The 20,231-nt window shown below is 31.6% G+C and overlaps 1 protein-coding gene and 1 long non-coding RNA gene across 2 annotated transcripts in view; one reads left to right on the top strand and one right to left on the bottom strand.

Annotated features, from left to right (window-relative positions):
• The window catches only part of LOC135128992 (neurotrimin-like), a 353,567-nt gene that overhangs the window by 92,882 nt on the left and 240,454 nt on the right, over nt 1-20,231 (top strand). The window lies entirely within an intron of this gene.
• LOC135128996 (uncharacterized) lies at nt 15,829-16,146 on the bottom strand. The gene is made up of 2 exons (XR_010280487.1): nt 15,910-16,146; nt 15,829-15,863 (listed from the first exon to the last, which is right to left on the bottom strand). It is a non-coding gene; the product is annotated as an uncharacterized LOC135128996 (long non-coding RNA).

Below are 20,231 nucleotides of genomic sequence, written 5' to 3'. Positions count from 1 at the left end.
GTACTCCAGCGCTTTATACGTACATTAAAGCTCGCGCCGCTAAGAAAATCAGCGAAAATCGTGCCTGCGGTTTTTCATCAGCGATGTCAGCCACTTGAGTCATTTTCCACGGAACGTGTTGAAATTCCGTGTTAACCGATCACGCCAATGGCAGACACTTCGTGCAGTTTATTAAAAGCAGATGTCTGCAATAAACTTTTAAAATAAATTCAGCGAAGACACGAACGCGATTTATATTTGAAGTTATTGGAAGTCTCTTCAGCATGGCATGAATACCGAAAGCGCACCTTGCGGTCATCAAGTATTGAAATTATTTAATAACCCGGCGATTCGGCGACGAGAGGGGTTGAGCCAATGTTTACAAACGACCGACTTGGGAGACACGTACCTAACTGAGCTTAGCCAATAAATTAAGATAAAAATGCAAAGCTATAGATTAACGTCTTTAATTAAAAAATTGCGCTTCGCTCAATGGAGGTCTTATAAATAAAGTAAATTACTTTCTTATTCTTTAATTAAAGCAGTTCTTTCTTGTGCCTGTGCAAGTTTGGGATAAAGGATAATGCTGGCGGGATAGCTCCACGAATCAATAATGAAAATCCAGGATGGGCATTTTATTATTTATTAAATTATTAAAGTGTAAAAGTGTTTATAATTCTAAATTGATGGGCTTTTCGATATTGAATGAATATTCCGTACCTTCTTATCGTCGCTACCCTTTTCGACCTGAAGCGGCTAGCACAGTACTTTTGATCTACTCGAACACAAGGAGAAATTAATTTATTATAGCCACTAATTAAATATTGAATCAACATCAAAATCACCACATTTTTCCTCCTACTTCAAAGTGAATACAACAGTTAGTAGATTAATTAAAATTTATGGAAACCAGTATCGCTCTCATTTGGTAAAAAGCAAGCCGACTTTGTTTTCTCGCTGCTGAATTAAATTCGTCATTTATAAGGGATTTGTTTGCGCGAGGTCGTCAAAATAATCAAAACGACTTACAAGATTCCACCTTAATCAAGCGGAATGTGCTTTTGATTTGACGTTAGACGTTTAGGAGTGGTTTTGTAAGCCATCCTCATCAAATATTAATCCAGAACTGGTTATTAAATGAGACATTTTAGCACTTCGTTGTCTTCCTGGAAAACAGCGCAAATCTTAACTCTCAAATTAATGAAAAATTTTAGCCCGTTTTTGTATATTATTTTACTTATTTCATCTTTCTGATATAAAATAATAAATAATAATAATTACAATATTTGTTTGGTAATTTAAATCAAGCATACAAAACGTCAATAGACACGGCATACCTTAAAAGAAAAAGATTTATAGTCATTGTTCATGTGAATGTTTATGTATGTCTAGCTACGTAGCAATAAATATTTCCTTCTATCAAAAATATTAAACTTTTCTAATTTCTCTAATAAACACTCGAAGATAGTTTGTAATTAATCTTGTCCTCCAACCATCAACGCACAATATTTTTAGTATCAGCTCGTCGATGTCTACATTTACGATTTTTCTATGGATTTTTGGACAACTTGTTTAAATTTTCATTAACCCCTTCTCCTTACAAATTTTTGACCTTTTTCGGAACATTTTCGCAAATTACTGAGTGACATTTTTGATTTATTTCTACTTGCAGAAGTCATTTTCGAGAACCTTTGTTCAAAAATTCTTGGCCATTTTTGGAATATTTTAAAAATGCCATTTTGAAAGCCAAAATTTCAAAAATCATGATCCATTATCATCAAGAAGCCAAGTTCTTCGAATCAACTCTGAATAGTTTGTGGATTTTTGAGTAATTTTGGCGATACTTAAAATTTTTAAATTTTTGCCGAGCACTTTTGAACTTTTACCGGGCATTTCGAAAATTATCCAAACATATCGTTTTGTTGATGTCAACTGCAGAAGTTATTGTCGGCAACATTGCTTCAAAAATTCCAACCAATTTTCCAGAATCATCACAATTAAATTTTTAGAATATAAAAATTTCGAAAAGTTTGGACTCGAAACAAAAATTTCGAAAACCTTGGACTCCAATCATCAGCGGACGATGTTTTTCGAATCAGCTCGTCGATATCAAAATTTTTTATAAATTTTTAGACAACTCTGCCGAAAGTTAAAATTTATGCTTTTTTTAAATTTTTACCTTCTTCCGGCCATTTTCGAGAATTACCTAAAGACTTTTCTTAATTTCAACTTGCAAAAATGATTTTTTACTTTTCCTGAATCACCAAAAATATGACCATTTTTTCTGTGACATTTCAAAATTTGAATCTGAAACCGAAAGTGCGGAATTTATTGTGAATTTTTAGGGAACTTTGCTAAAGGATAACTTTTTAAAGTTATTGAAATTTTGACTATTTTTCAAACAATATTTGTTGATTTTGCTATCCAGAAATTCATTGTCGTTAATATTTCCTTGGAAATTCCAACCAATTTTCCAAAATCACCACAAGAAAATAAGACAATTGTTAGGTTATTTTAAAAACTGGATTTCGCATTCAATTTCAAAAAGCTTGATCTCGGATCATCAACGTCAATATCTTTATCCCAGATTTTTCTGATTTTTTGACAATTTGAAAGTTAAAATTTATGATTTTTTAACTTTTTTCTGGCCACTCTTGAGAATTACGTATTTTTTTTTTATTTCAACTTGTACAAATCATTCCAGGATCATCAATAGGCGCTGGTTTTCATCAAATCAACAATTTTTTTGTGGATTTCGACTTACAGAGGTCCATTGTCGGCAATATTTCTTTGAAAATTCGAAATAATGGACATTTTGGAATATTTAAAACATTTTATTTTGAAACTGAAAATTTCGAAAATTTTGGTCTGGGAGGATCAACAAGTCATGTTTTTGGAATAGCATGTCGATTAATATATTTAAGATTTTTTGTGATTTTTGTGTCAACTTTGCCGAAAATAAAATACGACCATTTTTGGAATATTTTAAAAATATGAATTCGATACACAAAATTTCAAAAATGTTGGTCTAAGACTATGAACAAGCAGAGTTTTTCAAATCAGCTGGTCGATATCTATTTATATCTCAGACTTTTTTGTGAATTTTAAGAGGATTCCTTGCTGTCAGCTCAAATTTTACATTTTTTTGACTTTTTGACCGTTTTCAAGCACTTTCAGAAAGTACACAGTTTTTTGTTGATTTCGACTGCAGAAGTCATTTTCGGGATAATTTCCTGGAAAATTCTTGGTCATTTTTGGAATATTTTCAAAATGCGATTTTGAAACCGAAAATTTCAAAAATCTTAATACAGCATCATCAATAGGCCATGTTCTTCGAATCAACTCATCGACACCTATACTCCTAGTTTTGAAATTTTTAAACTTTTGCCGAGCACTTTTTAAAATTACCCAAACATATTTTTTTTGGTAATGTCAGCTGTAGAAATCATTTTCGGCAACATTTCTTCGAAAATTCCAAGCAGTTTTCGACAATCACTACAATGAAATAAGACCATTTTAGAATATTTTAAAAATTGAATATCGAAACCAAAAATTTGGAAAAGCTTGGTCTCGGATCATCAAGACACCATGTCTTTCGAATGAGCTCGTCGATATCTACATCAAAAACTTTTGTGAATTTTTTGACAATTCTGCCGAAAGTTAAAATTTACGATTTTTTGAAATTATTTACCTTTTTCGGCTACTTTTCCAGAATCATCAAAACGAAATATGACCATGATTTGTGATATTTCAAAATTTGAATCTGAAACCGAAAATTTCGAAAATCTTAGTCCAGGACCATCAACAGATGCTGCTTTTCAAATGAGCTCCTTGACACCTATATCTATATATCAAAAAATTTATTGTGGATTTTGAAGAAACTTTGTTAAAAGCTAACTTTTGAAATTTTTTAAATTTTCGACCTTTTTCGAAACACGTTTGAAAATTATTTTTACACACTTTTTTTGTTGATTTCGAGCTACATTGTCGCCAATATTTCCTTGAAATTTCCAACGAATTTTCTAAAATCACCACAATAAAATAAGATAATTTCTAGAGTATTTTAAAAAGTGGATATCGAATCCAAAATTGTCGAAAAGCTTGGTCTCCGATTTATTATTATCAACGTACTAGTACCATGTTTTTCGAAACAGCCCTTTGATATGTATACCTCAGATTTTTTGTGAATTTTTAGACAACGCTGCAGAAAATTAAAATTTAAGAATTTTAAAATTTTTAACCATTTTCCTATCACTCGTAAAAATTACGTAAAAACTTTTTTTAATTTCAACTTGCAAAAATCATTCTCGGCAAAATTTATTTCGAAAATTCCAGGTACTTTTCTAGAATCACCAAAATGATTATGACAATTTTTTGTGATATTTCAAAATTTGAATCTGAAACCAAAATTGTCGAAAATTTTAGTCCAGGACTATCAACATTTGCTGATTTTCAAATCAGTTCTTCGGTATCTATATATGCACCCCAGAATTTATTGTGGATTTTTAAGAAACTTTGCTAAAAGCTAACTTTTTCAAATTTTTGACTTTTTTCCAAACACTTTTGAAAAGTTTTTGTAGACACTTTTTCTGTTGATTTCGACTTAGAGAAGTTCATTGTCGGCAATATTTCCTTGAAAACTCCAACCACTTTTCGACGTTCACAAAAATAAAGTAATGATCATCTTTGGAATATTTAAAATATTTTATTTTGAAACTGAAAATTCAATCAACCGATCACGTTTTTCGAACAGATTGTGTATAATATAATATTTTCAAATTTTTTGTAGATTTTTAGTCAACTTTGCCGAAAGTTTAAATTTTCATTGGTTTCAATTTTTCCGTCAAAAAGTGCCTACAAACATTTTTTGTTGAATTCCATTTGCAGGTGTCATCAAAATTTCAACCACTTTTCCGGCATCACCAAAATCAAATACGACAATTTTTGGAATATTTTAAAAATGTGTTTTCGAAACCCAAAATTTGTCCTTTTTTGTTTTTGGCAACAGCTCAAATTTTCATTTTTTTCTTAATTCTTGATCTTTTTCGAGCACTTTCGAAAAGTAGCTACACACATTTTTTTGTTGATTTCGACTGCAGAAGTCCTTTTCGGCGTCATTTCTTTGAAAATTATGACCACTTTTTCAGAATCACCCAAATGAAGTATGTCCATTTTAGCAATATTTTAAAAATTAGATTTTGAAACCAAAAATTTCGAAAATCTTGGTATGGGATCTTCAACAAACCATGTTTTTCGAATAGCTCGTTAATATATATTCGAGAAGTTCTTGTAGATTTTTCGGCAATTTTGCCAACAACTCCAATTTTCAATTTTTGAAAATTACCTAGACCTTTTTTTCTCGATTTCAACTTACAGAAGTCATTTTCGGAAACGTTTCTTCAAAAACTCCAACCGCTTTTCCGGAATCACCACAATAAAATACGACCATTTTTGGAATATTTTAAAAATATTACTTCAAAACCCAAAATTTCGAAAATCTTGATCCGGGGCTATGAACAAGAAGAGTTTTTCGAATCAGCTCGTCGATATCTATTTCCAAGAATTTTTTGTCAAAAGTTGGATTTTTTTTTTAACTTTTTAACCTTTTTCAAGCATTTTCTAAAAGTACCCAGGCACCTTTTTTTGTTGATTTCGACTGCATAAGTCATTTTTGGCATTATTTTTTCGAAAATTCCATACCGCTTTTCCAGAATCACCCAAAATGAAATATAACAATTCAAGAGATATTTTAAAAATTTGATTTTGAAACCAGAAATTTCGAAAATCTTAGTCTTGGAATACAAAACTATTCTCTAGTTTGAAGATAAAATTCTTTGTACACCAATTCCATTAAATGTTTTAGAACAATTTTTTCCGTCTTACCAGTACCAAAACAAAACCTGAATAAATCTTTCATGAAGCTCTTCAATTACCAATACAAACTTGCATATTTTCGCAAATAACTGAGTGACATTTTTTGTTTATTACTAATTACAAAAGCCATTTTCGGGAACATTTCTTCGAAAATTCCTTGTCTTTTCAGGAATACTTTAAAAATGCGATTTTGAAACCAAAAATTTCAAAAATCATGATCCAACATCAACGGGCCTTGTTTTTCGAATCAACTCGTCGATACCTATATTTTAGAACAGCTTGTGGATTTTTAGATGATTTTGACATTGCTAACAATTTTTACGTCTGTGAATTTTTTTTTTACTTTTGCCGAGCATTTTCGAAAATTATCTAAACATACTTTTTTGATGATATCAATTGCAGAAGTCACTTTCCGCAACATTTCTTCGAAAATTCCAATCAATTTCCCAAAATCGCCAAAATGAAATATGACCAATTTATTGATTTCAAAATTTGAATTTGAAATTTCGAAAGTTTTCGTCCAGGACCATCAACAGGCGTTGTTTTTCAAATCAGCTACTGCATATCTATATTATCTATGTATCCCAGAATTTTTTGTGGATTTTTAGGAAACTTTGTTAAGTGATAACTTTTCCTAATTTTTGAAATTTTTGACCAAACATTTTTGAAAGGTAATTGTGGACACTTTTCTTGTTGATTTAGTCTTACAGAACTTCATTGTCGTCAATACTTCTTTGAAGATTCCAACCAGTTGTCGAGGATTACCAAAATGAAATAATGGAAACTTTTTGGATATGCAAAAAATTTTATTTTGAAACTGAAAATTTGGAAAATCTTGGTCTGAACAGCTTGTCGATGAATACATTCCAGATTTTTTGTGAATTTTTAGGGAACGAAAGTTTAAGTTTCATTTTTGCAAACATTTTTTTTGTTGATTTTAATTTACAGTCATTTTCGGCAAAATTTCTTCGAAAATTCTAACCGCTGTTCCAGAATCATCCAAAATGGAATATCTATTTTAGAGCTATTTTAAAAAGTTTAATTTTGAAACCAGAAATTTCGAAAATCTTGGTTTGGGATCATCAACTGACTAGCAACTCCGAGGGTGTTTTCAAAATGTGTCAAAAGCAAAGCAATCCTTTAGATTTTTTACATTTTTCAAGAAATACACTAAGGGCCCTTAAGATTATTTCTAACTTCTTCAAATTCTCTCCAAAGTGAACGAAAAGTTTCCCAAGATCTTTTAAAATTAAAAAAACATACAAAAGTTTTGTGACTATTCTTTCACATTTTTTAAAAAAGAAATTAGAGAACTTCAAAATTTTAGCAAAGCTCTTTTAAAAACCAACAATGGAATTCTCCAGATCTTTTAAGATTTGTTCACAAACAAAACACAAAGAATCCCGAAGCTTTTTTCAAATTCTTTAAAAAAAGCTTCCCAATCGTTTTCAAGAACAAGAGGGCTCCGAGTGTGTTTCAGTTTCGAAGAATGAGAACGTATCTGTCGTTTTCTTGAAGAGATGAAAAACGAGGTGACCCTTTTTTCATCACCAAGCTTGTTTTCAGTTTTCTTAGGAATAAACAAAAAAAAGTGCTAAAATCAAAGTTTGTTGCAGATTTTCTAATAAATTAAAAATATTAAGTATTACCAACTTAAAAGTCAAGAAAGATTATCCATATTTCAGACAAAGGGTTGTAGAACGTTAAAATTTAATAGTGACAAAATTGAAATTGTACAATAGGTAAGAAATTAGTCAAAATAGGTTTCATTGTGCGCATAACCACTAAATTTTATAGCTTTGATAAAGAACAAAGTTGGATGCCCGAAACGTCAGCAATATGAAAAAAAAATTATTATTAAAGTCCAATTTCGCACTATCTCGTTTTAATATAATGATTGAAATATCCCACGAAAATACTCAATTTTGGCTATATAACCTGTTACGTAAATGCCACAATTTTGTGTACTGGATACAAATTAGGCAAATTTCAGTCTGACACACGGTTAGCTAGTTACATCTCTCCAATCACTCGACCGTCAAGTTTCCACTTGACGTCGCTCGCCAATTGTGGCCAACTTTCGGCGTTGCTCTTTTATCAGTGACTTCTGCACCACCCTCATCAAATATGAATTCACAGCTCGACATTAAGCGAGATATTTAAGCACTTCATTCGGCTCATGGACGTCATAAATCGGTAAATCTTAACTCAGGTTATTGTTTGTTGTTGGCGAAGTGTTTAAGCATGCAAATATTTGCAGCATGGGATTCTGTGCTGTTCAGCTAGTTAGTAACTTGTATGCTTTGTTGCGACACAGAGTCCGGAACTGAAACGCCGGACCGTGCGGTTAACTGAAGGCACCTGCATCCGGAACAGACTGTTTGGCTGCGAACAGCTATTGATCTTTGTTAATTAATGTTCGGGCTCATAGCGGAAGATGAAGTTTTCCCTCTCGCCGAAAACAATGAAATTCTCAATCTTTTCCGTGCCCCGAAGACACGACCTGGCCAGATTGGACGAAGATACATCATTCAGTGGAATCTTTATTTCCATTAGAGCCTCGATCGAAATTAATAAAATATTTACGACGGCATTTTTGCTCAACGCACCACTCGAATTTCCGGCCAAATTAGATTGATCAGCCATTACGGAAAGACATATTTACATAAATTTATTTGGGGCACGTTCACAATTTAGATGTGGGGTTCACGTTCCGGCCTTGGGGTTCATTTATTTACTTTTTGGCCTCGAGGGAGTTTGATGATCTTTACTTTGTCATTTATGTGAGCGTGGTCAAAATAAAGTTGGAAGACGCGTAACAGGTGATGCTCACTTTTTACATCGATGGAGAATGGATTATTCATGGATTGAGTACGTGAATGAGCGACGCGCTAATATAAAGAGCAATTTATAACATCGCGCTAAATTAGCTTATTAAATTTACCCTTTCTGAAAGTCCTAGTTTGGTAAGGAAATCTATTTTGCCTAAAAAGTGGGAAATTTATTTTAATTGAATTTGTAATAAGGGTGTAAACTTGGCCATTTCGAAACAATTTAGGCGTAATCCGCACAGAATGTAGTTTCCAATTTACAAAATTTCCAACCGCGATTTCATAATTTAGATGAACACTATTTCTTGTTCGTTTCGTCGCAGCAACAGCCTTAAGTATTTACGTGTCAGAACGCCATATATTTTCTGGCGTAACTAAGGACCGACAAATCTTTTGCACCAGAGCTTTAAGTGACCTCATCAAGAAAAGTGACTCATTTAAATGCAAAGCTGCGGAATAAAAACGCTTAGAAAATCTGCAACAAGCTTTGATTTTAGCACTTTTTTCGTTGTTTATTCCTGAAACGACAAACTAAAAACACACTTGCTGATGAACAAAGATTCGTCTCGTCGTTTTTCATGTCTTCAAGTAAACGACCGAAGTACGTTCTCATTCCTCGAAACTGAAAATACCCAGCTCTTGGTATTTTGTTTTTGAAGAATGTGATAGAAGCTTCGTGTTTGTGAAAAAACGCTACGAGATCTTGAGTGTCCGTTTGTTATTTTTTAAAAGAGCTTGAAATAATTTCGAAGTTCTCTAGTGGCTTTTTTAAAGAATGTGCAAAAATCATCAATACCCTATGTGTTTTCTTTTTGAAAGATTTCGAAGTCTTCTCAATAATTTTAGAAAGTGTTTGAAATTGTTTGATAGAATCTTAAGGGCCTTTAGTGAATTTTTTGAAAAATGTTATCTGGAATATAGATATCAACGTTTGTTCGAAATATATCATTTGTTGATGATCGCAGATTAAGATTTTAGACACTTTCGATTCCAGATTCAAATTTTTAAATTATCTGTGTATTTTATTTGGGTTGTTCTGGAAAAGTGGTTCGAATTTTAGAAGAAATAATGCCGAAAATAGCTTCTGCAGTCGAAATCAACGCAGAAATGTGTGTAGGTACCTTTCGAAAGTGCTAAAAAAAGGTGAAAATTTAAAAAACTTGAAAATTTGAGCTGTTGGCAAGGTAGCCTGACAATTCAGAAATAATAATTCTGGAGTATAGATAATGACGAACTCATGCGAAAAACTCGTACTCCTAGACCAAAATTTTCGAAATTTTGGATTTTGAAATCAAATTTTAAAAGATTGAAAAGATGGTGATGTTTTAATTTGGTGATTGTGGAAAAGTGGTTGGAATTTTTGAAGAAATGTTGCCGAAAATGACTTGTGTAAGTTGTAATCAACAAAAAAATTTTTGTAGGTAATTTTGGAACAAAAAATAAAAAAAATGAAAATTTAAACTTTCGGCAAAATTTACTAAAAATCTACAAAAAATCGTGACTATCTCTATCAACCAGCGGTTCTAAAACTATGAACTGTTGATAGTTTGCAAGATTTTCGAAATTTTCAGTTTTAAAATACTATTTGTTTTAAATTCCAAAAGTGGCCATTGTTTGATTCTGGTGAAGTAGTTGAAATTTTCAAAGAAATATTGCCCACAATGAACTTTTGTAAGTCGAAATCAACAAAAAAGTGCCTAAAAATACTTCTCAAAACTATTTGGAAAAAGCCCAAAAATTCAAAAAATTTGAAAAAGTTAGCTTTTAGCAAAGTTTCCTCAATATCCACAATAATTTCTGAGATAGATATAGATATCGACGAGATAATTTGAAAAACATGGCCCATTCATGATTGAAGACTAAGGTTTTTGCGAAATTTGCAGTTTCAAAATAATTTTTTTAGATGTCCCAAAAATGTCCATTTTTTCATTTTGGTGATACTCGAAAATTAGTTGGAATTTTCAGGGAAATATTATGAAGAATGAACTTCTGTAAGTCGAAATAAACAAAAAAAGTGTCTACAAATACTTTTCAAAAGTGCGTAGAAAATGGTTATATATTTCGAAAAATTGAAGAAGTTAGCTTTTAGCAAATTTTCCTAAAAATCCGCAATACATTCCGGTTTATATGTAGATACCGACGGAATGATTTAAAAAACATTGCCTGTTGGTGGACGTAGACTAGGGTTTTTGGAAATTTTCGGTTTAAATTCCAATTTTCAAATATCACCAAAAATGTCCATATTTCATTTTGGTGATTCTGGAAGAGCAGCAGGAATTTTTGATAAAAATTTTGCCGAAAATAACTTCTAATTAAAAAAAAATCTTTACAGAATTTTCAAGAGTGGCTGGAAAACGTAAAATATTTTGAAAAATCTAAAATTTTTACTTTCCGTAGAGTTGTCTAAAAATTCACAAAAATCGGTGATAGGTATCGACGAGCTAATTTGAAAAACATGGCCTGTTGATAACTCAAGACCAAAATTTTCGAAATTTTTGGTTTCGACATCAAAATTTTAAAATATGTTAAAAATAATTTCGAAAAAATGTTGCCGAAAATGACTTCTGTAAGTTGAATTAATCGAAATAATGTCGTTCGGTAATTTTCGAAAATGCTCCAATAAAGGTCAAAAGTTTCAAGGAGGGGAGGTGTTGAAAAGTTAAAGATTTTAGTGGTCTAAAAATCCAAAAAAAATCCTAAATATAGACATTGACGAGCTGATGGATGGTTCTAGCCCAAGATTTTCCAATTTTTCAGTTTCAATTTCAAATTTTTAAAATACAAATCCCAAAAATAAACATATTTCATTTTTGGTGATTCTGGAGAAGCAGTTGACATCGACATGTTTGGGTAATTTTGAAAAGTATTCGGAAAATGTTTAACAAATTGAAAATTTTCACTTTTGGCAAAGTTACCAAAAAATCCAGAAACTATCCTATAATATAGGTATCCACAAGTTGATTCGAAAAACACTGTCTGTTGATGACGCCAGACCAAGATTTTCCGAATTTTCGGTTTCGAAATCCCTGTTTGAAAATACATATCCCAAAAGTGGATATATTTCATTTTCGTGATTCTGAAAAATTGGTAAAAATGACTTCTACAAACAGAAATAAACAAAAAAATGTTACCCAATAATTTTCGAAAATGCTCCGAAAAAGGTCAAAAATTTCGGAATAAGGCGGGTACTGAAAAGGTGAATTATTAGTTGCCTAAAACTCCCCAAAAAATCCTAAATATAGACATTGACGAGCTGATAGATGGTTCCAGCCCAAGATTTTCCAAATTTTCAGTTTCAAATTCCAATTTTTAAAATACATATTTCAAAATTAACCATATTTCATTTTTGATGATTCTAGAGAAGCAGTTGACATCGACATATTTGGGCAATTTTGGAAAGTACTCGGAAAATATTCACAAATTTCAACAAATTGAAAATTTCCACTTTTGGCAACATTACCAAAAAATCCAGAAACTATTCTGTAATATAGGTATCCACGAGTTGATTCAAAAAACACGCCCTGTTGATGATGCCAGACCAAGATTTTCAAAATTTTCGGTTTCGAAATCCCTTTTTGAAAATACATATCCCAAAAATGGACATATTTCATTTTCGTGATTCTGAAAAGTTGATAAAAATGACTTCTGCAAACAGAAAGGAACAAAAAAATGTTGCGATAATTTTCGAAAATGCTCCGAAAAAGGTCAAAAATTTCGGAAGAGGGCGGGCTCTGGAAAGTTAAACTTTTACTTGCCTAAAAATCCACAAAAAATCCTAAATATAGACACTGACGAGCTGATAGATGGTTCTAGGCCAAAATTTTCCAAATTTTCAGTTTCAAATTCAAATTTTTAAAATACGTATCCCAAAAATAACCATATTTTATTTTTGGCGACTCTGGAAAAGTAACCAGAATTTTCGAAGATATGTTGCCGAAAACTTCTGCAGTTGACATTGACAAAAAAATATATTTGAGTAATTTTCGAAAGTGCTCGGAAAATGTTCAAAAACGTCAAAAAATTGAAAATTTTAACTTTTGGCAAAGTTTCCAAAAAATCTACAAGTATTCTTAAATATAGATAGGTATCGCTGAGTTGATTCGAAAAATATGGCTGATGATGCCAAAACAAGATTTTCAAAATTTTCGGTTTCGAAATCTCATTTTCAAAATATTCCGAAAATTGTCATATTTCATTTTTCTGATTCTGAAAAATTGGTAACAACAACTTCTGCAAACAGAAATAAACAAAAAAATGTTACTCCATAATTTTCGAAAATGCTCCGGAAAGATTTAAAATTTCGGAGGAGGGGGCAGGTACCGAAAAGGTGACTTTTTGTGGACTTTTAATTGCCTAAAAGTCCACAAAAAAATATTAAATATAACCAGTGACGAGCTGATTGATGGTTCTAGGCCAAATTTTTCGAAATTTTCGGTTTCGAATTAAAACTTTTAAAATACATATCCTAAAAATAGCCATGTTTCATTTTTGGTGATTCTGGAGAAATGGATGATATGTTGTCGAGAATGACATTAACAGTTGACATCGACAAAAAATATGGCCTGTTGATGATATCAAACCAATCATTTTGCTGATTTTAAAAAATTGGAGTTTTCAAAGAAATGTTCCGGAAAATGACTTCTGCAAATAGAAATAAACAAAAAATAGTTAAAAAACCACAGAAAAACACAAAAATCCTAAATTGACGAGCGGATTCCAAAAACCTCACCTGTTGATGGTTCTAGGCCAAAATTAATTACGCTTATTAGATAAATTAGTAAAGTTTAATAATTTACGTAGAAGGAAATATTTATTACGTATTATCCAGATTCCAACGTAAGTAATAAATAATTTACAATAATAAATGTACATTTATTAGGATTATAAGTGAAAATTTATGTGACGGGGGACGGAAGTTTAAACGCCGAAAGAAGCGCGCGAATTAAATTCGTACGGGTCACATTAACCCATATTTTATTTTCAAACGATTATAACTCGGAAAATGCAAAATTTCCCTCTTGTATTAAAAAAAAAATGGTGTACACTGATTTACCGACTCCCCCTGTGTCAACTTATGAAGTCTCTGTGGGCGAAAATCACGCTGAAATAAACAACACCATCATTTTGATCGTTGTTCCCGGTTTGTTCAAACAATCGCTATCAAGATTATTTGTAAATTATGGCTAATGAAGATGATATCGAACTGTCACCCATACAGTAACAAGAGCAGCATGAACGGAAATAGAGCAACTAGTGCCACTGAAATCCGCATCTACGAACCTTCTTATCGGGATTTTTGCACTATTGGGAAAGATACAATTTAAAAAAAAAGTACAAAGCTTAAGGTGAACTAAAATCTTTAGTTTAATCTACTGAAAACGACACTTTCCAGTGGCACTTAACGCTATTATATTTAATTAGAAAACATAATTAAAATTTGTAACAACTGATTGAACGATTTTCCTTGAAGGTCTTTCCAGTGTTATCGCTATGAAGTGTACACAGTGTTGCCCTGGAACGTCATGTAAAAATTGCACCCTTTAGTGTACATACATAATCTTAGACAAGAGCAATTTTCACAACAATGGCCTGTCCTTATAGAAAATGTTACCACAGGGCTTCAATATATTAGTCTACTTATGCTCCAGACCTAACACAACACAATACGAAACTATTGTTTAGTTTGAAGAGAAAATTCTCTGTACACCAGTTCGACTAAATATTTTAGCACAATTTTTCGCTTCATTTCCGACTTACGAGTACCAAAACAAATCCTGAATAAACCTTTCATGAACCTCTTCAATTACCAATACAAACTTCCACTCAAAATCAAGAATATGTCTGTTGGAGGCTGACATTTCCGAACTTAAAAAGAGAGGATAACAGGAATGCTAGAATCGCTGAAGTAAAGTAATTGCAGAGTTGCTCATTCAGCTTTCGGTGAAGCGTTTTTCAAACCTGTAAATACGGGTTCTTGAAACGTATGGGACATACACTTTTTCGTTTGCATTTCCACAATCAATCTAATTCGGAAATGTCTTTCCACTATTTTTGTCCGAAATTAGCGTTTTCTTGTAGATTGTGTGAAATGAGGCGTTCAATGAAATGGTGGTTTTACTGATAATGTGATATTCGTTGTGTTTACATGCACAGGTGTTCCATCTATCGATCGATCAAATTACTTCAACTGTACTTGTATAGGACACAAATTGGGCAATAAAGCGTCCATAAAATAACATCTAGTTAAGCGCTTTGGGTTTTAACGGAAATGAAAGCAAATATTATTTTTTTAACAAGATCATATTTAGCTCTCTAAACTACAACTAAGGAGAATTCCATTTTAAAATAGTTTTCAACAATACTCATTTAATATCAATTTAAAAAATCGCCCCGACAAACAACTGCAATTGCAGTTATGAAGTTTAGATGTTTAATAGACGTTTTAATAAATTATGCAGTGGCATAAGTTGTTTCCTCCACTGATAATAATTTTGAAATATGGTGCTACATAATTAAGGTGAAACACGCTATACATAAATGAATGTTTTCCGTTGGAGTAACTTTTACTCAACGGAAAATGTACTAATTAATAATATCATAATAATAATAATAATAATAATAATAATAATAATAATTTATTGTACTCAACAGAGATTAATCTCCAATTACAGAATACAAAACAAAAGTAAATAGTAGTCTATCTTACAAATAAATAATTAAATACAACGTATGCCTGCAAAATATATCTAAACATCAAGAAAAAAAAAAAAAATAGAACAGTAAGGATAGCTCATTATAAAAAAGAGTAGAACAAAATTCTGACGCTCTGTAATTATGTGTTATGCTGTAAATGTATGGATTTCGATTGAAAAAACTTCCTTACCGCTACACCCTTGGGCCAAAAAGATGCAGCCAGAATATCATTTTGATATACAAAATCGATAGTAAGTTTGAAAGAACTATATAACTCAGGAAATTTAGAGTCCAATTTAATAAGCTTAAAGTCAGGAAGACGTTTATTTTTCAGCACTTCTTCATGGGATTTTAACTTAAATTTGATATAATCAGTAATCTTGTTCACATCAACATTAGGGTTTACTCTTGTAATATGTATATGACTGCTTTTTTTTCTGGTGACAGCTACGAAATCATGATCACTCGATGACAAATCTGACGAACCTGAACTAGAAGCTATATCTGCTGAGCCAATAATTAACTTACTTACTTTCGGCCGACGTTTTAAAGTATCACCTGTTACCTCCTTCTCAGAAGGATTTTTACCATTGTCTGAAGAATTATTTAGATCAACTTCATTACATGAATTCGTATTAGGATAAATAATAGTGTTCCGTATTTCAGGTTCACTTTTGTTTACCACTTTTCTTGCTTCCACACCACTCACGTTTTTATTCATAATCTTACTCGAAAAAGCGTCCATTGATGATAAACTACAATCAGTGGAGCCTCCCAAGTTGTACGAACTTTTTATCAAAATGTCTATCATCTCACTTTGCGTTTTTACACGATCCCTTAGCTCCTTTATAATTTCGTCTTTTTGTTTAATAATATAATTGAAAACAGCAATATCAACCTTTTTCTCAGGTCCACTCATTTGTTCCATTGCTTCAAAAAACTCAGAATCTTCGCACACAACAGGAGGCATTTTCACTTTATCACAGCAAACTAAAGACTTACTGTCCAAAATTTTTACATAAGATACACCCTTGGCACAACTAAGGTGGTACACATTATCACACGATATACATTTTAATGCACTGACAACTTTTGATTTACATTTTCTGCAGATTTGTGCAGACGTACCAGACTGACTACTACTATTGGCATCCATCTTGGCTATTAATGTAGTAAGAACAGTAGCCTAATAAAAAACTACGATATCCATGTTTATACCGTAACTTCGTTATTTATATTATTAATGTTCCATTAATGTACCTTTCGTTCCACTAGCGTTGGAAACTGAGCTCATTTAAAAATCAACCGCCAGTTTTAACATTTCAATTATACTAAAACTAGTAAATGTTCGATAAATATCGAATAACAAAAAAAGTTTGCTTTCGAAATAGAAATAATTAAAATTTAATTAAAGCCAGTGATTGTGCAAAATGAGCTAAATCTGTTGTTAATGGAGCTGCTAATTAATCAATATTTGTAAAATACATATTGATTTTTGGATAACTGCTTAGAATCAGGACACTCCGCTAGTTCGAGGGCACTGGCGGTACGAATTCAGGCTAAGGTAAATGGCGCAATTCCTTTTAAAACGAGCGGATCACACAGAGAACCGCAATTCAACTGCACTCGTGACGAGAACACTACCCCCAGAAGAATTGGCGCCCAACACGAAAAAATTTAGTTTCAATTTAAAATTACATCTTTGCTTTACCTATTTTGTCATCATTATAAAGACATTTTGTTCATGTAACATTTTAACTGTGTTCAATATAACGAAAACTAGCACATTTTAGCAATTTAAAATGTTATTTTAAATAGTAGTAGGAATTTGAATAATATTCCGATTAACGTCTAAATAGAGTTAAATTTTAGTACTTAGTTAATTATTAGCATTTTAGTTAAATAAAATGTGTTACATACACCAAATTATTACTAATTTTTTTGAGTATTGTATATAAAGTAAATCACTAAGCGCGAGTTCCTTGAAATCTCATTAATTATTAGAAATGGAGAAAAAAGTCAAAGGTCAAAGTTGTACGATTCTTTGGGGACTATACTCTAAAATTATTAAAAATTAAATTTAAAATTAAATGTGATAACTAGACAAAATCTTGTGTTCACCATTTACCTCCTATGTGTTTTTTGTCACAAAATTTTCGCCCTCTTTCTTAATTATTTCTTTTAATAAAATCTCTGCATCTCCACAGTTTTTATGGAAAAAATTGAAATTTGCTCATATTAGCCGGAAAGAGCTCTATCTTATCGGAAAATTACATCTGCTAATTGTTATAGTATTTTTTCAAATAACTGAGAAAAAATTACCACCTGCCTAAAATTTTAAAATACATACACGAATCGTTTTGAGAAAATGTCTTTAATTTTAATTATTGTGCTGCCAAAATCAAGAAAAGTATGATTTTGTAAAAATGGCCCATGTGATATAAAAGTTAATTCTTAAACCAATTAAATTTTAAGAAATTATTATCCCGGCGCCTCCACCATTTTTATCGGAAATTTACAATTATATAAATTCGTTAAAAAAGAACTCTACCTAGGCGAAAATTTTCTTGAAATGAAGAATGTTCGCATATTTTTGTTGTATTTTTCCAGATTACAAACAAAAAAATATTTCTGTGCGAAAAATCAAAGATGTCCAAATTGCTTTGAACTGCTCTTATTTCAAATCTGAATCAGGATTTTGTTGTCTGCATTTAAAATTTGATTTACGTTCGTCTATATCTAATTAATTATTAGAAATAAAAAAAAAGTCAAAGACCAAAGTTGTACGGTTCTTTGGAGGCTATACACTAAAACTGTTAAAAATTAAATTTAAAATTAGATGTGATTCATAGACAAAACTTGTTTTTTAATTTTAATATTAAATAAGTTTTTGGTTTCCTTTTCTTGCTCTTTCTCCTCTTTACATGTAATGTTTCCTACTTCTCCCAGCAAATCTTCACGATATGTATGTTTGTTTTACTCATGTTTCCTTACGTCCAAACATTTACGCTTTTGGTTTTACCTTTAGGTATATCTCATCGCATTTTTGTTCTTTCATTTTTGCTCTGCTCACCATTTACCTGCTATGTGTTTTTGTTCACAACATTTCCGCCCTCTTTCTTAACTATTTTTTTAAATAAAATTCAGCACCTCCACAATCTCTATGGAAAAAATTGAAATTTACTCAAATTGGCCGGAAAGAACTCTGCATTATCGGAAAAGTACATCTGCTCGTTTTTATAGTACTTTTTCAAATAACTGAGCAAAAATTACCACTTTACGGAAGATTTAAATTACACGAATCGTTTTGAGAAAATGTCTTTAGTTGAATTATTCTGCTGGCTAATTCACGATGTACACAGAATAGTACGCTTTTTAAAAATCACCCATTTAATATAAAAGTTGATTCGTAATTCTTAAACTAAGTAAATTAAAAAAAATACATATTATCCCGGCGCCTCCACCATTTCTATCGAAAATTTACAACCATATAAATTGGCTAGAAAAAGACTATCTAGGCGGAAATTGTCTTGTAATCAAGAATGTTTGCATATTTTTATTGTATTTTTCCAGATTACAGAGAAAAAATATTTCTGTGCGAGAAATCAAAGTTGTCCAAATTAACATCTCACTAACAAACTTGTCCAAATTGCTTTTAACTGCTCTTATTTAAAATCTGAATCTGGGTTTTGTTGTCTGCATTTAAAATTTGATTTATGTTCCTCTATATCTAATTAATTATCAGAAATAAAAAAAAAAGTGAAAGACCGAAGTTGTACGGTTCTTTGAAGACTATACACTAAAATTGTTAAAAATTAAATTTAAAATTAGATGTGATTCATATACAAAACTTGATTTTTAATTTTAATATTTAAATGAGTTTTTTGGTTTCCTTTTCTTGCTCTTTCTCCTCTTTACATGTAATGTTTCCTACTTATCCCAGCTAATCTTCACGATTTGTATGTTTGTTCTACTCATGTTTCCTTGCGTCCAAACATTTACGCTTTTGGTTTTACCTTTAGGTATATCTCATTGCACTTTTATTCTTTCATTTTTCCTCTGCTCACCATTTACCTGCTATGTGTTTTTGTTCACAAAATTTCCACCCTCTTTCTCTTTTTTTTCTTTCTACCTATTTTGGGGTCGATTCTTCCATAGAACATTTGTTTTCCTTACATACATTCTGCGCAAAACCCTTTCTTCTGTGGCGGCACAATAACACGTTGGTAAACGGAGAAAGATAAGCGGCCTCGTTATCTAGTGGTCAGGATACCTGCCCGGCAAGCGGGTGGCGTGTGGTTCGATTTCCACCGAAGCAGCAACATTTTTCTTGACTTATCTACACTTCTTTTAACTTTTACTTCTTAATTCGCCTCAAATTGTTCTTCCAAAGTGCAAGTCAGATTATGTTAGCCAAGATCTGGTCAAATCAGAGCATGGAAATCCATTCGTTCGGGACTATTTTGAGATCTAATGGTGTGGCCACGTGAGGTTTTTATGCACCCCGTTCAAAAGACTCATTTTTCGATGTTGCGCCGGCGCGGTGCGGTTGTCACCAAAAATTCCTGCTCCCGGTACCTCGTTACATACTGCAACTGGTACTATCCACCACATTTTTTTCCTAAAACACTAGAAAATCGATTTTTTATCAGAAATTAATTTCTTATTTGATTCTTGACGACGAAATTTTAAGTAATTTTAGAGGCAAGTGTGGGTTCGAATTTTATCTGGATATTTCAAACAAAAATTCGAATTCTCCAAAATTGCAGATTCATAAATCAGATAACAGATATTATCGACAACTCGTCAAGTTCTTAGTAATTTTTAATAACAGTGAATGAATTTTGAAAATTA

This window comes from Zophobas morio, unplaced genomic scaffold, assembly GCF_036711695.1.
Source record: "Zophobas morio isolate AGI-343-1 ecotype UQ-CSIRO unplaced genomic scaffold, CSIRO_AGI_Zmor_V1 ptg000014l, whole genome shotgun sequence".
Taxonomy (NCBI): Eukaryota; Metazoa; Arthropoda; class Insecta; order Coleoptera; family Tenebrionidae; genus Zophobas; species Zophobas morio.
This window is presented reverse-complemented; position numbering and strand designations above follow the sequence as displayed.